Here is a 13,808-nt window from a genome sequence, read left to right on the forward strand (position 1 = left end):
CCTGGCCTATATCGAGTCTGCTAAGAGATTGACCCCCAGACAGGCTCGGTGGGCACTTTTTTTTTCTCGATTTCAATTTACCATCACGTTCCGACCAGGGTCTAAAAATGTAAAGGCAGATGCCTTATCCCGAAGTTTTGATTCTGTGTCCCCTCCAGAACCTCCTTCCTCCATTCTTCAACCGGGAGTGGTTGTAGCCGAAATCTCCTCTGAGTTACAGAGAGAGATTCTGGAAGCACAAGCACAAGCTCCCAGGAATAAACCCCCAGGTAAATTGTTTGTACCCGAACAATTCCGTCCACACTCCTCCAAGAATTTCATGACTCTATGTTAAGTGCACACCCTGGTATTGCAGCTACCTGGGGGGCAGTAGCTAGGGGTTTTTGGTGGCCCTCTATGGGTACTGATATAAAAAGGTTTGTGAATACTTGTGGGGTGTGCGCGCGCTCTAAAAGCTCTCAGGTCCGGCCGGCCGGGGAATTGGTGCCTTTGCCAATTCCGGATAAACCATGGACACACCTGTCCATGGACTTTATCACTAACCTTCCACCTTCCAAGGGCAACTCAGTGGTATGGGTAGTGGTTGATAGATTTTCTAAGCAAGCCCACTTTGTGCCATTACCTGCGTTACCATCTGATGAAACCTTGGCTCGTTTGTTTATACAGCACATTGTTCGACTGCATGGAGTGCCTGTGAACGAGGTGTCGGACAGGGGTGTGCAATTTGTGGCCAGGTTTTGGAGAGCGTTTTGTATGAAGTTGGGGGTCACGTTGTCATTCTCCTCTGCCTATCACCCTGAATCTAACAGACAAACGGAATGCACCAACCAGTCATTGGAGCAGATTCTGAGATGCCTGGCCTCCTCCAGACAGGAAGACTGGTATGAGGTATTGCCCATGGCAGAATTTGCATTCAACTGTCGGGTTAATCAGTCTACCGGAAAGCCTCCCTTTCTGGTCAATTATGGGTTTGTTCCGCAGTTTGGGGAATTTTCCCGTATGGATTCGGATTGCCCTGGTGCCGAGGGGATGATACAACAATTAAAAACCCTCTGGAAGGAGGTACAGGGGAACATCTCCAAATCCCAGAAGAAGTTCAAACATTTTGCAGACAGGAGAAGGGGGGTGGTTCCTGCGTTGACAGTGGGAGAAAAAGTCTGGTTGTCCACTCGTAACATCAAACTTAAAATACCCTCTATGAAGTTGGGCCCCAAATTTATTGGCCCATACAAGATTGTAGAGGTGATCAACCCGGTGGCATACAGATTACAGTTGCCCACCTCCTTCAAAATCTCTAACGTCTTCCACAGGTCCCTATTAAAACCTGTGAGGACAGTTAGAGAAGATCCCTCATCCGTGGCTCCACCAGTGTTGGTAGAGGGTCAACTGGAGTACGAGGTAGGGCGCATCATTGATTCGCGGTGGGTGCGCCGGAGACTTCAGTACCTTATCCATTGGAAGGGATATTCCGTTGAGGATCGATCGTGGGTTCCGGCCAGTTCGGAGCACGCTGATCGACTGGTGCGGGCTTTTCATGCCAGGTACCCTGAGAAACCTGGGGGTCCGGTGGCCCCCCATTAAGAGGGGGGTACTGTCATGGTTAGGACATGGTTAATGTCCTGTTCTGACAGGGTTAACATTGCCGGCCTCTCTTTGGATCTGGGAGGGGTATTTATGCTCACTCCATACTGGCATTCTCTGTCAGTTATACTGCTATTCTGGTGTGTCTGACCCCTGGTGTGTGTGTACTCTGCATTGTTTGTTTGCTTCCCGTGTATGACCCGGCTTGTTCCTTCACTCTGTACTCCGTCTCTCGTTTTTGGTACCATTGTCTTTTCTGGTTCTGACCTCCTGGCTTGGCTATCGTTACTCCGTTGCAGTTTACCCCTATTGTACCGTCTAATACCTGTTCTGGTTTTCTGATCTATTGCTACGTCCTGACTATTCTTTCTGTCTAAGCCCTTTGGTACTGTCCTGCTATCTCGTGCTTTGACCCGGCTTGATCTGGTGTCTGTCTCTGTCTATGCTCCTTGGTAACATTGTCCTGTAGTTACCCTTCTAGGAGTTCCCCTGCAGCTCCTAGCTCTGTGGAGCTTAGGCCACGCCCCCAGCAGTCACATGATTCAGGTCCTGGAGCATGCATTGTCACCACTGCTGCTCGCTCCGCAGGTATCTTTGTGCACAGTCTTTGTACTCAGGACACGCGCCCTGGCTCAGTGAGCAAGTGCAGTGCGGTGTTCCTGACATTATAACTGACCGTTTCAGTTTTTTTTTCCTCTGAAGGAAAAAAAAAGCGTGTGTTATCCTCATGGATCCCATACAAGCCTTGGCTGATCAGGTCAAGCACCTGACCCAAATGTTCCATAAACTCAATGTGGAACAGCGCACAATGGCCCATACCCAGCAACAGTTGGTGGTTACTGTGCAGGGGGCTGTCGATGCAGGGGCTTCTAGTTCTGGGGGTAGGGATGTGTCATTAGCGTCCCCCGAATCTCCAGTCAAATTGCCCGATCCCTTCTCAGGGGATAAAAAGGAGTTCAGGTCTTTCAGAGAAGGATGCAAGCTTTTTTTTTCTCTAAGGCCCCGCTCCTCCGGGGATGAGTTCCAGAGGGTGGGGGTCATTATTTCCCTACTTCGGGGGGCTCCGCATGCATGGGCTTTCTCTCTGTCTTCCTCTGCTCCTGAACGTATGTCAGTGAACTTGTTCTTTGAGGCTCTGGGGCACATTTATGACGAGCCTGATAGAGTGCGTCTGGCAGAGGATATGGTGATGAGTGTGACACAGGGAAGGCACTCTGCTGAATGGTTCTGCTCAGAGTTTAGACGTTGGACCGCCAAAGTATCCTGGAATGACGCCGCCCTGAGGGGGTTGTTTCGCAGGGGCCTTTCTGACCATCTGCAGGACGCTCTGGCATTACATCTGCCTCCTGATACCCTGGAGGACGCCATGATGCAGGCGGTCCGTATGGACCGGAGACTCCGTGCTAGAGGAATGATGCAACAAGAGTCTCCCTTGTACCCCAAATTGTGTGACACTTCACCCGTATCTGAGCCCATGAACGTTGGGTCAGTCTCGGTTAAGGAGAAAGAGAGAAGGCACCGCAGAGACAACCTACTATGTTTTTACTGTGGAGCCTCTGGACATTGGAAAAAGAATTGTCCCTCCTGCCCTTCTTCAGAGAAACCTTCAGAGAAACGACTGAGTCTGGGCAACAATCGAGGAGGTTGTCCAGACTCCCAGGTACATTTTTTCTCACGTATAAAAATGGTCCTCCAGGTTGAATTGGAAATTGCTGGCGGTCCTGTTATGACCACCGCCTTTGTTGACTGTGGTTCCTCCATTACTCTGATTGATGCCCAAGTTGTGACTCTTAATAAGATAGGGACAGTCAGGTTAAAAGACCCTGTTAAAATTGTGGCTGTGGATTCATCCCCTCTTACCCGGGATGGAATTTGATTTATGTCTGAAGTTTTTTCTATGAAAGTGGGTTCCACTCATGTGGAAAATTTAAGTTGTTTCGTTATGAATAATCTGCCTGCAGGACTGGTATTGGGAATGCCCTGGTTGCAACGCCACAATCCTCTTATTGATTGGGTGAAGGGGAAGATCACCCGTTGGGGATGTAATGATAATGGTCTGTGTTGTAACCCGGTTCCTTTTGTCAATCCGATAAAATCTGTATCTGTGTCATCTGTCGGTCTGGAGGGTATTCCGGAGTACCTGAGAGACCTTAAAGATGTGTTTTCCGAAAGCGAGGCCGAGGCGCTCCCACCACATAGACCATATGATTGTGCTATCGATTTAGTACCTGGAGCCAAATTACCCAAGGCTCGTTTGTTTAATTTGTCCAGGCCTGAGCGCCAAGCTATGAAAGAGTACATTAAAGAAAGCCTTCGCAAGGGGCATATTCGGCCCTCGGTCTCACCCGTGGCAGCGGGGTTTTTCTTTGTAAAGAAAACAGATGGTGGGTTGCGACCGTGCCTCGACTTTCAAGAACTGAACAAAATTACTGTTAAGAACACGTACCCTCTCCCGTTGATTCCTGATCTATGCAATCAACTCACGGGGGCCAAATGGTTTTCTAAGCTCGATCTACGAGGGGCTTATAACCTTACAGAGGATCCGGGAGGGGGACGAATGGAAAACAGCATTCCTGACAACTGAGGGGCTGTTTGAAAACCTGGTTATGCCCTTCGGCCTCACTAATGCTCCTGCGGTTTTTCAGAACTTTATTAATGTTGTTTTTTCTGACTTGATTGGACGTTATGTAGTCATTTACCTGGATGACATCTTGATTTACTCTGAGGACAGTCAGTCACACTTGCATCATCTGCGTACGTTGCTTATGAGACTCCGGGAGAACCATTTGTATGCTAAGCTGGAGAAGTGCTCATTTTTTATGCAAGAACTGTCTTTTCTGGGTGTAATTGTATCCGGGGAGGGATTCCGCATGGATCCAGGGCAGGTTCAGGCCATTACAGATTGGGTGCAGCCTCATGACCTGAAGGGGTTGCAGCGATTTCTGGGCTTCGCTAATTATTATAGGAAGTTCATTAAAGGGTTCTCGCAGGTGGTAAAACCCTTGACGGACCTCACTCTTAAAGGGGCAGCTGTAAAAAGTTGGTCTGTGGCCGCAAAAAATTCCTTCCTGGCATTAAAGAAGTGTTTTACTACAGCCCCTGTGTTGGTACAACCCGATTCGTCAAGACCTTTTATCGTCGAGGTTGACGCTTTGGAGGTGGGGGTGGGGGCAGTATTGTCACAGGGTCCCTCTACCCTGACTAACCTCAAACCCTGTGCCTTTTTCTCTAAGAAGTTCTCGTTGGCCGAGAGAAACTATGATGTCGGTAACAGGGAACTGTTAGCAGTTAAATTGGCCTTTGAAGAATGGAGGCATTTTTTGGAGGGGGCCGCTCATCCCATTACGGTCGTCACTGATCATAAAAACCTGGCCTATATCGAGTCTGCTAAGAGATTGACCCCCAGACAGGCTCGGTGGGCACTTTTTTTTTCTCGATTTCAATTTACCATCACGTTCCGACCAGGGTCTAAAAATGTAAAGGCAGATGCCTTATCCCGAAGTTTTGATTCTGTGTCCCCTCCAGAACCTCCTTCCTCCATTCTTCAACCGGGAGTGGTTGTAGCCGAAATCTCCTCTGAGTTACAGAGAGAGATTCTGGAAGCACAAGCACAAGCTCCCAGGACTAAACACCCAGGTAAATTGTTTGTACCTGAACAATTCCGTCCCACACTCCTCCAAGAATTTCATGACTCTATGTTAAGTGCACACCCTGGTATTGCAGCTAGCCGGGGGGCAGTAGCTAGGGGTTTTTGGTGGCCCTCTATGGGTACTGATATAAAAAGGTTTGTGAATACTTGTGGGGTGTGCGCGCGCTCTAAAAGCTCTCAGGTCTGGCCGGCCGGGGAATTGGTGCCTTTGCCAATTCCGGATAAACCATGGACACACCTGTCCATGGACTTTATCACTAACCTTCCACCTTCCAAGGGCAACTCAGTGGTATGGGTAGTGGTTGATAGATTTTCTAAGCAAGCCCACTTTGTGCCATTACCTGCGTTACCATCTGCTGAAACCTTGGCTCATTTGTTTATACAGCACATTGTTCGACTGCATGGAGTGCCTGTGAACGTGGTGTCGGACAGGGGTGTGCAATTTGTGGCCAGGTTTTGGAGAGCGTTTTGTATGAAGTTGGGGGTCACGTTGTCATTCTCCTCTGCCTATCACCCGGAATCTAACAGACAAACGGAATGCACCAACCAGTCATTGGAGCAGATTCTGAGATGCCTGGCCTCCTCCAGACAGGAAGACTGGTGTGAGGTATTGCCCATGGCAGAATTTGCATTCAACTGTCGGGTTAATCAGTCTACCGGAAAGCCTCCCTTTCTGGTCAATTATGGGTTTGTTCCGCAGTTTGGGGAATTTTCCCGTATGGATTCGGATTGCCCTGGTGCCGAGGGGATGATACAACAATTAAAAACCCTCTGGAAGGAGGTACAGGGGAACATCTCCAAATCCCAGAAGAAGTTCAAACATTTTGCAGACAGGAGGAGGGGGGTGGTTCCTGCGTTGACAGTGGGAGAAAAAGTCTGGTTGTCCACTCGTAACATCAAACTTAAAATACCCTCTATGAAGTTGGGCCCCAAATTTATTGGCCCATACAAGATTGTAGAGGTGATCAACCCGGTGGCATACAGATTACAGTTGCCCACCTCCTTCAAAATCTCTAACGTCTTCCACAGGTCCCTATTAAAACCTGTGAGGACAGTTAGAGAAGATCCCTCATCCGTGGCTCCACCAGTGTTGGTAGAGGGTCAACTGGAGTACGAGGTAGGGCGCATCATTGATTCGCGGTGGGTGCGCCGGAGACTTCAGTACCTTATCCATTGGAAGGGATATTCCGTTGAGGATCGATCGTGGGTTCCGGCCAGTTCGGTGCACGCTGATCGACTGGTGCGGGCTTTTCATGCCAGGTACCCTGAGAAACCTGGGGGTCTGGTGGCCCCCCATTAAGAGGGGGGTACTGTCATGGTTAGGACATGGTTAATGTCCTGTTCTGACAGGGTTAACATTGCCGGCCTCTCTTTGGATCTGGGAGGGGTATTTATGCTCACTCCATACTGGCATTCTCTGTCAGTTATACTGCTATTCTGGTGTGTCTGACCCCTGGTGTGTGTGTACTCTGCTTTGTTTGTTTGCTTCCCGTGTATGACCCGGCTTGTTCCTTCACTCTGTACTCCGTCTCTCGTTTTTGGTACCATTGTCTTTTCTGGTTCTGACCTCCTGGCTTTGCTATCGTTACTCCGTTACAGTTTACCCCTATTGTACCGTCTAATACCTGTTCTGGTTTTCTGATCTATTGCTACGTCCTGACTATTCTTTCTGTCTAAGCCCTTTGGTACTGTCCTGCTATCTCGTGCTTTGACCCGGCTTGATCTGGTGTCTGTCTCTGCTCCTTGGTAACATTGTCCTGTAGTTACCCTTCTAGGAGTTTCCCTGCAGCTCCTAGCTCTGTGGAGCTTAGGCCACGCCCCCAGCAGTCACGTGATTCAGGTCCTGGAGCATGCATTGTCACCACTGCTGCGCGCTCCGCAGGTATCTTTGTGCACAGTCTTTGTACTCAGGACACGCGCCCTGGCTCAGTGAGCAAGTGCAGTGCGGTGTTCCTGACATTTTCTATATAAAGCAGTGGTGATCAAACCTGTCTGATCATCTCCATGTAGAAAAACATCCAAAAAAGGAGCAGAATTTTTATGAATATCCACCTTGAATTTCAAATTTAGGGGGTTATCATTCAGATATCTTTATCCACACAAGACATCTGTACATCATGTTGTGAGTTAGTACGCCAGATAATCACCAAATCATCTAAGTATCTGGCGTACCAGCAAATTTTGTCACAGAAAGGGTTAAATGACGAATGAATATAAGTCTCTTCCCACCATGGCATATATAAATTCACCAAAGATGGTGAAAAAGATGATCCCATAGGGCAACCACACACCTGAATATAAAACTGCTTATTAAAACTAAAAAAGTGATGTTTAAGCAGAAAGTCTGCAACCTGTAGAATGTACTCCGTGTGGGAAGCCTTAAGATCCCCCTAGTGTTCCAAGTGGCTAAATGGTGGGGAATATGGGAATATAGGGCTTCAACATCACAGGTAACCCAAATCGAATCTTTGGACCAAGACACATTTGACAGTGCTTGTAATAAGTGTTTCGTGTCTTTGATATAACCCACTGTTCTCTTAACAAATGGCTGCAGAATCTCATCCAGCCAGGTAGATAGTCTCTCTGTGCAAGATCCTATGCCCGCCACACTAGGATGGAAGGCAGGGGGAAATACCTCTTTATGCACCTTAGGCAGGCCATGAAAAATAGCACACACAGGGTTTTCAGACACAAGATAATCAATCATTTTTCTGTGAAAAATGCCCAAAGCTTCCCCTTCACCTAATAAACATCTCAATTTCCCATTAATTTCTGATGTAGGATCAGCGCCCAACTTTCTGTAAGTATTACAATCTGATAGCATACTCATAGAATCATAGAATCGTAGAGTTGGAAGGGACCTCCTGGGCCATCTGGTCCAACCCCCTGCTCAAAGCAGGATTCGCTAAATCATCCCAGTCAGATGTCTGTCCAGCCTCTGTTTGAAGACTTCCATTGAAGGAGAACTCACCACTTCTCGTGGCAGCCTGTTCCACTCATTGATCACTCTAACTGTCAAAAAGTTTTTTCTAATATCTAATCTGTGTCTCCTCCCATTCAGTTTCATCCCATTGCTTCTAGTCTTTCCTTGTGCAAATGAGAATAAAGTTGATCCTTCTACAATGTGACAGCCCTTTAGATATTTGTAGACAGCTATTAAGTCTCCTCTCAGTCTTCTCTTTTGCAAACTAAACATTCCCAAATCCTGCAACCTTTCCTCATAAGACAGGGTTTGCAGACCGGTCACCATTCTGGTCGCTCTTTTCTGAACTTGCTCCAGTTTGTTAATGTCTTTTTTAAAATGTGGTGCCCAAAACTGGACACAATATTCCAGATGAGGTCTGACCAAAGAGGAGTAGAGGGAAATAATGACTTCACATGATCTAGACTGCATGCTTCTGTTAATACATCCTAGAATTGCATTTGCCTTTTTTGCTGCTGCATCACACTGTTGACTCATATTCAGTCTGTGATCTATTAGTATACCCAAGTCTTTTTCACATGTGCTGTCACTTAGCCCTATTCCTCCCATTCGATATATGCTTTTTTCATTTTTATTGCCCAGATGTAGTACTTTGCATTTCTCCCTGTTAAAAACCATTCTGTTAGTTGCTGCCCACTTCTCCAGTTTATTTAAATCTTTTTAAATCCTCTCTCTCTCTTCTCTAGTATTAGCTATCCCTTCTAGCTTTGTGTCATCAGCAAATTTATTCAGTTTACCCTCAATTCCTTCATCTAAATTGTTGATAAAGATGTTGAACAATACAGGGCCCAGGACAGAGCCCTGTGGTATCCCACTTGAGACATTCTTCCAACTAGATGTGCAGCCATTTACGACCACTCTTTGGGTCCGATCACTAAGCCAGTTATGAATCCACCTAACAGTTACCTTGTCCATTCCATACTTAGTCATTTTTTCAATAAGGATTGTATGAGAGACTTTGTCAAATGCTTTGCTGAAGTCAAGATATACTATATCTACAGCATTTCCTTGATCCACCCAATCAGTGATACCGTCATAGAAGGAAATTAAGTTAGTCTGACATGACTTATTAGTTACAAACCCATGCTGACTCTGTTTAATCACCTCATTCTTATCCAGGTATTGACATACATGTTGTTTAATAATTTGTTCAAAGATCTTTCCTGGTATAGAAGTCAGACTCACCGGCCTATAGTTGCCTGGGTCCACCTTCTTCCCCTTTTTGAAGATAGGAACATTTGCTCTTCTCTAGTCTTCTGGCACTTCTCCTGTTCTCCAAGAATTTTCAAAGATTATGGAGAGGGGTTCAAAAATTTCTTCTGCTATCTCCTTCAGTACTCTGGGGTGTAATTCATCTGGACCTGGAGACTTGAATTCATTTAGGTTAGCTAAGTGTTTCCTCACTATCTTTCTGTTTATAGATATCCTGGATTCTACTATTCCCTTAATAGGACAGTGAAGAACAGTTGATGTTACATTTCCTTTCTGAGAGAAAACAGATGCAAAATAGGAATTAAAAAGTTCAGCCTTCTCAACATCCTGTCTTACCATTTCATCATTTTCATCCTGTAAAAATCCTATAGCATCTTTGACTTTTCTTTTACTTTTGACATATCCCCAAAATCCTTTATTATTGCTTTTGACATCTCTTGCAAGCCTCAATTCATTTTCAGCTTTAGCTAATCTGATTTGTGCCCTGCAGGTTCTGCAGACAGCATTATATTCTTCTTTAGATATGCCTCCCTCTTTCCATTTTATAAACATTTTTTTCTTCCTTTTTTGCATGTGCTTAAGTTCTGTGTTCATCCATCCTGGTTTCCTTAAATGCTTCCTATTCTTTCCTCTTTTCGGAATTGTTAACAACTGTGCTTTGAGAATTTCATTTTTCAAGATTTCCCATCCTTCCTGGACATTTTTGTCTTTAAGGATATCCAGCCTTTGGATCCCTCCAATTCTCTTTCTGAATCCCTTAAAATCTGCCTTTCTGAAATCTAACCTTGACGTCTGAGTCTTCACAGGTCTTCCGCCTCTAGTTATCCAAAATTCTAAAATAGCATGGTCGCTACCTCCTAGGGTCCCAGCCACTTTTACCTCCTCAACCATTTCCTCCCTGCTTATAAGGATTAGATCCAAGGTAGCAGTTCCCCTTGTTTTCTCCCTTACCTTTTGGAAGATAAAGTTGTCAGCAAGAGAGGATAAGAATTTCCTTGACCTGTTAGTTTTGCCTGAGAGAGATTCCCAACAAATGTCTGGATAGTTGAAATCTCCCATGACAACTATGTCATATTTTTTGGAGAACTTGGCCATTTGATGCATAAAGAGTTCATCCATATCTTCAGCTTGCACAGGCGGCCTGTAGTAAATGCCTACAATGGTGTCCTTTCCATTGTTCTGTCCTTGTATTCTTACCCAAACAGTTTCGACAGAACTTCCAGTCTCTGAAGCTTCAATCTCTGTGCAGATATACGCGTTTCTAACATACAATGCGACACCCCCTCCTCGTTTATCAAGTCTGTTTCTTGCAAATAAGTTGTATCCTTCTAGTCTTGTATTCCAATCATGTGTATTGTCCCACCAAGTTTCAGTGATTCCAATGACATCATATTTCTTTTCCTGTGTTAGTAGTTCCAATTCTCCTTGTTTGTTGCCCATGCTTTGTGCATTAGTATAGAAACATTTTAGTTTGTGATTGGTTTCTCTTTCTCCAATATTTTTATTAATTAGATTCTTTCGTCTTTGTTCTTCCTTTCCACTTCTAATAGCAGAGTTCTCAATAGCATTTGTCAGGTGTATGGCTTTTTCTGGTCTTTTGCTTCCCTTCCCATGTTGTTCTAGTTTAAAGCTCTCCTTACAAGTGTAGCAAGGTGACATCCAAATACATGCTTTCCAGTCTTCGTAAGGTGCACCCCATCTCTAGCAAGTAGTCCATCGTATAAGTAGTTAACTCCGTGATCCAGAAATCCAAATCGATGCTGACGGCACCATCGACGTATCCAGTTGTTCACCTGCAGAATCTTATTCCACCTCCTTGTTACATGGCCATCCACTGGGAGGATGGAAGAGAAGACCACCTGTGCTCCCAGTTCTTTCACTTTCTTGCCTAAGTCTTCAAAGTCTCTGCAGATGGTTTCCAGGTCGTTTCTTGCGGTGTCATTTGTCCCCACATGTAGTAGCAGGAATGGGTAGTCATCTGTAGGTCTGAAGAGTCCTGATATCCTGTCAGACACATCTTTAATTTTTGCACCTGGAAGACAGCACATTTCTCTTGAAGATATATCCGGTCTGCAGATAGCGGCCTCTGTTCCTCTCAGCAGGGAATCCCCCATGACCACCACTCTCCGTTTCTTCTTCACAACATTTTTCTTTCTCCATCCAGGAGGACTCTGAAGGCGTACAAGGTTGCTGTTTGTTGGCAAAGTCTTATCCTGATGTATTTCTTCATCGTTTTCCTGCGTGAGAGCCTGGTACTGGTTCCTGAGAAGTAAGGACGCTGACTGCTTCCCGATCCTCCTGCTTCTCTGAATTTCTCTCTCATATAAGGTATTATCCAAGATAACCAGAGAGCCTCCCTCTATCCGCAAGGCTGGTCACAACCTTAGGATCACACGATAAATCCTTTAAAGCCTTTTTTTCCGCTTTTGTTAGATTGTTTGCAGCTCCTATGTCAGTAGTTAGGATCTCTCTTATTTCCTTCCCCAACACATCCTGAAAGCTGTCCATGACGGGGACCCTTGCTGAGACAGGATAAAAGTCTGGATTAGGAGTTTGTATCGGTTTTAGTTCCATAGATTTTACAATCCTCCGATTAGTATCAAGGTCCATCGAGGTTTTAGGTGCGATCTGTTCAGTCAAAGTCCTAGATAGTGGAATAACAGGAAATTCAGACACCGGATCAGCCATAGATGCTGACATAGGAGCAGAAGCCGCCACAGATTAATGAAAGTGTTCTTTCACTGCTAACAAGCAGACAAACTTATCGACATCTTTAATAGTTTGTCACATATTGGCACGAACACTGAGTGCAAACTTGATTCCTTTCTCCAACACTTTCATCGGAGTGTGAGTACATATATTTGCTGATTAATCACGGAGTAATTAGACACCTCAGACAAAGCTTTGTCTAATATCTGATGTGACTGTCTCTTGGGGGATCTTTTTTCTCCCCCTGTGCCTCTTCCCTGCCCTATGCCATCTCCGTTTTTTGACGCTGACGGTACCCCTATATTGGGCACTCCAGCAGATGGAGGGGTCGGGGGTTAGTATCCACTTCTGAGAGATCAGTAGTGTCACCAGCTGTCTCCTGATCTGTAACAAACTCCACTCTTTTATTTGGAGATTGACCCTTCTTGTTCTTAAGAATAAGTCTGATTTTTCTTGGAGACTTCCAATTATAAACTTTATTTGTTTCATAATCAATACAATCACATGAAAATTTGATTTGCTTAATACTAATAATCTTCTCCTCTTCTTTATTAATTCTATACAGCAATTTATCATTTTGGCCCTGACTTCAGGGTTCCCAGCAAAATCCTTCAGTGGATTATGATATTCTGTAATTGATTTTTCCAACTCAATGACCTGATTAGTTTCCTCTTTAATAATAAGTTTCATTAGTTGCAATGAATAATCCGTAAGAGTTTTAATCCATTCAGTCATAAATGACTCTGGAAAAGGATATGTTGGTATTTTCCTGATTCTCAGACCTCTAGGGATCATTGATCTAGCAACATATTTTTGCAAAATAGTTGAATCCCACCAGGTCCTGTTTTTGTAGCATAGTTTTTTCCAGATCAAACAAAATATTATCCAAGTCTGTGCCAGCTGAATAATCAGAATTAGATTTGTTGGAGAACATAGAATCCAGTTTTTTAAGTCTATCCTCATTATTAAACAAAACCTTTGTGGTTAAATCCATGTTGAAAGAATGCAACGAAGAAAGAGGATAATCGTCCAAAATCTAACTGCACAAAGGTATTTTCAAAAGACCGCACATTGACACGGAGGCACAAAAAAAACGCCAGAAGTAAATAGCAAAAAAAGAGGGAAAAATATTCAGCCTATATTCAGTGTCCATATAGTCCATAAGCGGTCTGATGCCAGGAGATGTCCAGTGCGGTTCAACTGGCGCTATAAATCCAAAGGAAAAAAGAGGGGTCTCTTGCACCAAAATCAGTGAAAAAAGACAAAACTCACATTTATTGGGAAGGTTTTAAAATCATATTAATCAGCCACCATGACAGGCAAGGCTACGGCTGGTTTCACATTTGCGTTTTTTAGCGCTGGAAAAAAACGCACACCTGCGCATGCGTTTTTTCCCCTATATTTAACATGGGTGCGCATACCTGCGCGCTGGTAAGCGCATGTATGCGATTTTCATGCGCTGCGTTTTTTTGGGGTGTGCGTTGGGATTTTCCAGACGCAGCATGTTGCATTTTTTGGCCCTGCAAAAAAGCGCATGCGCACATATGCGCACGTTTTGCGCTAAAAATGGCCATTATAGCCTATGGATGCGCATATGTGCGCACTGGCATGCTCATGTATGCGTTTTTTTGCATATGCGTTTTTTTTTTTAAACCATGGAATTTAGGGGTTTGG

The sequence above is a fragment of the Dendrobates tinctorius genome, unplaced genomic scaffold (genome assembly GCF_039654945.1).
Source record: "Dendrobates tinctorius isolate UK_male_01 unplaced genomic scaffold, ASM3965494v1 ptg000418l, whole genome shotgun sequence".
Taxonomy (NCBI): Eukaryota; Metazoa; Chordata; class Amphibia; order Anura; family Dendrobatidae; genus Dendrobates; species Dendrobates tinctorius.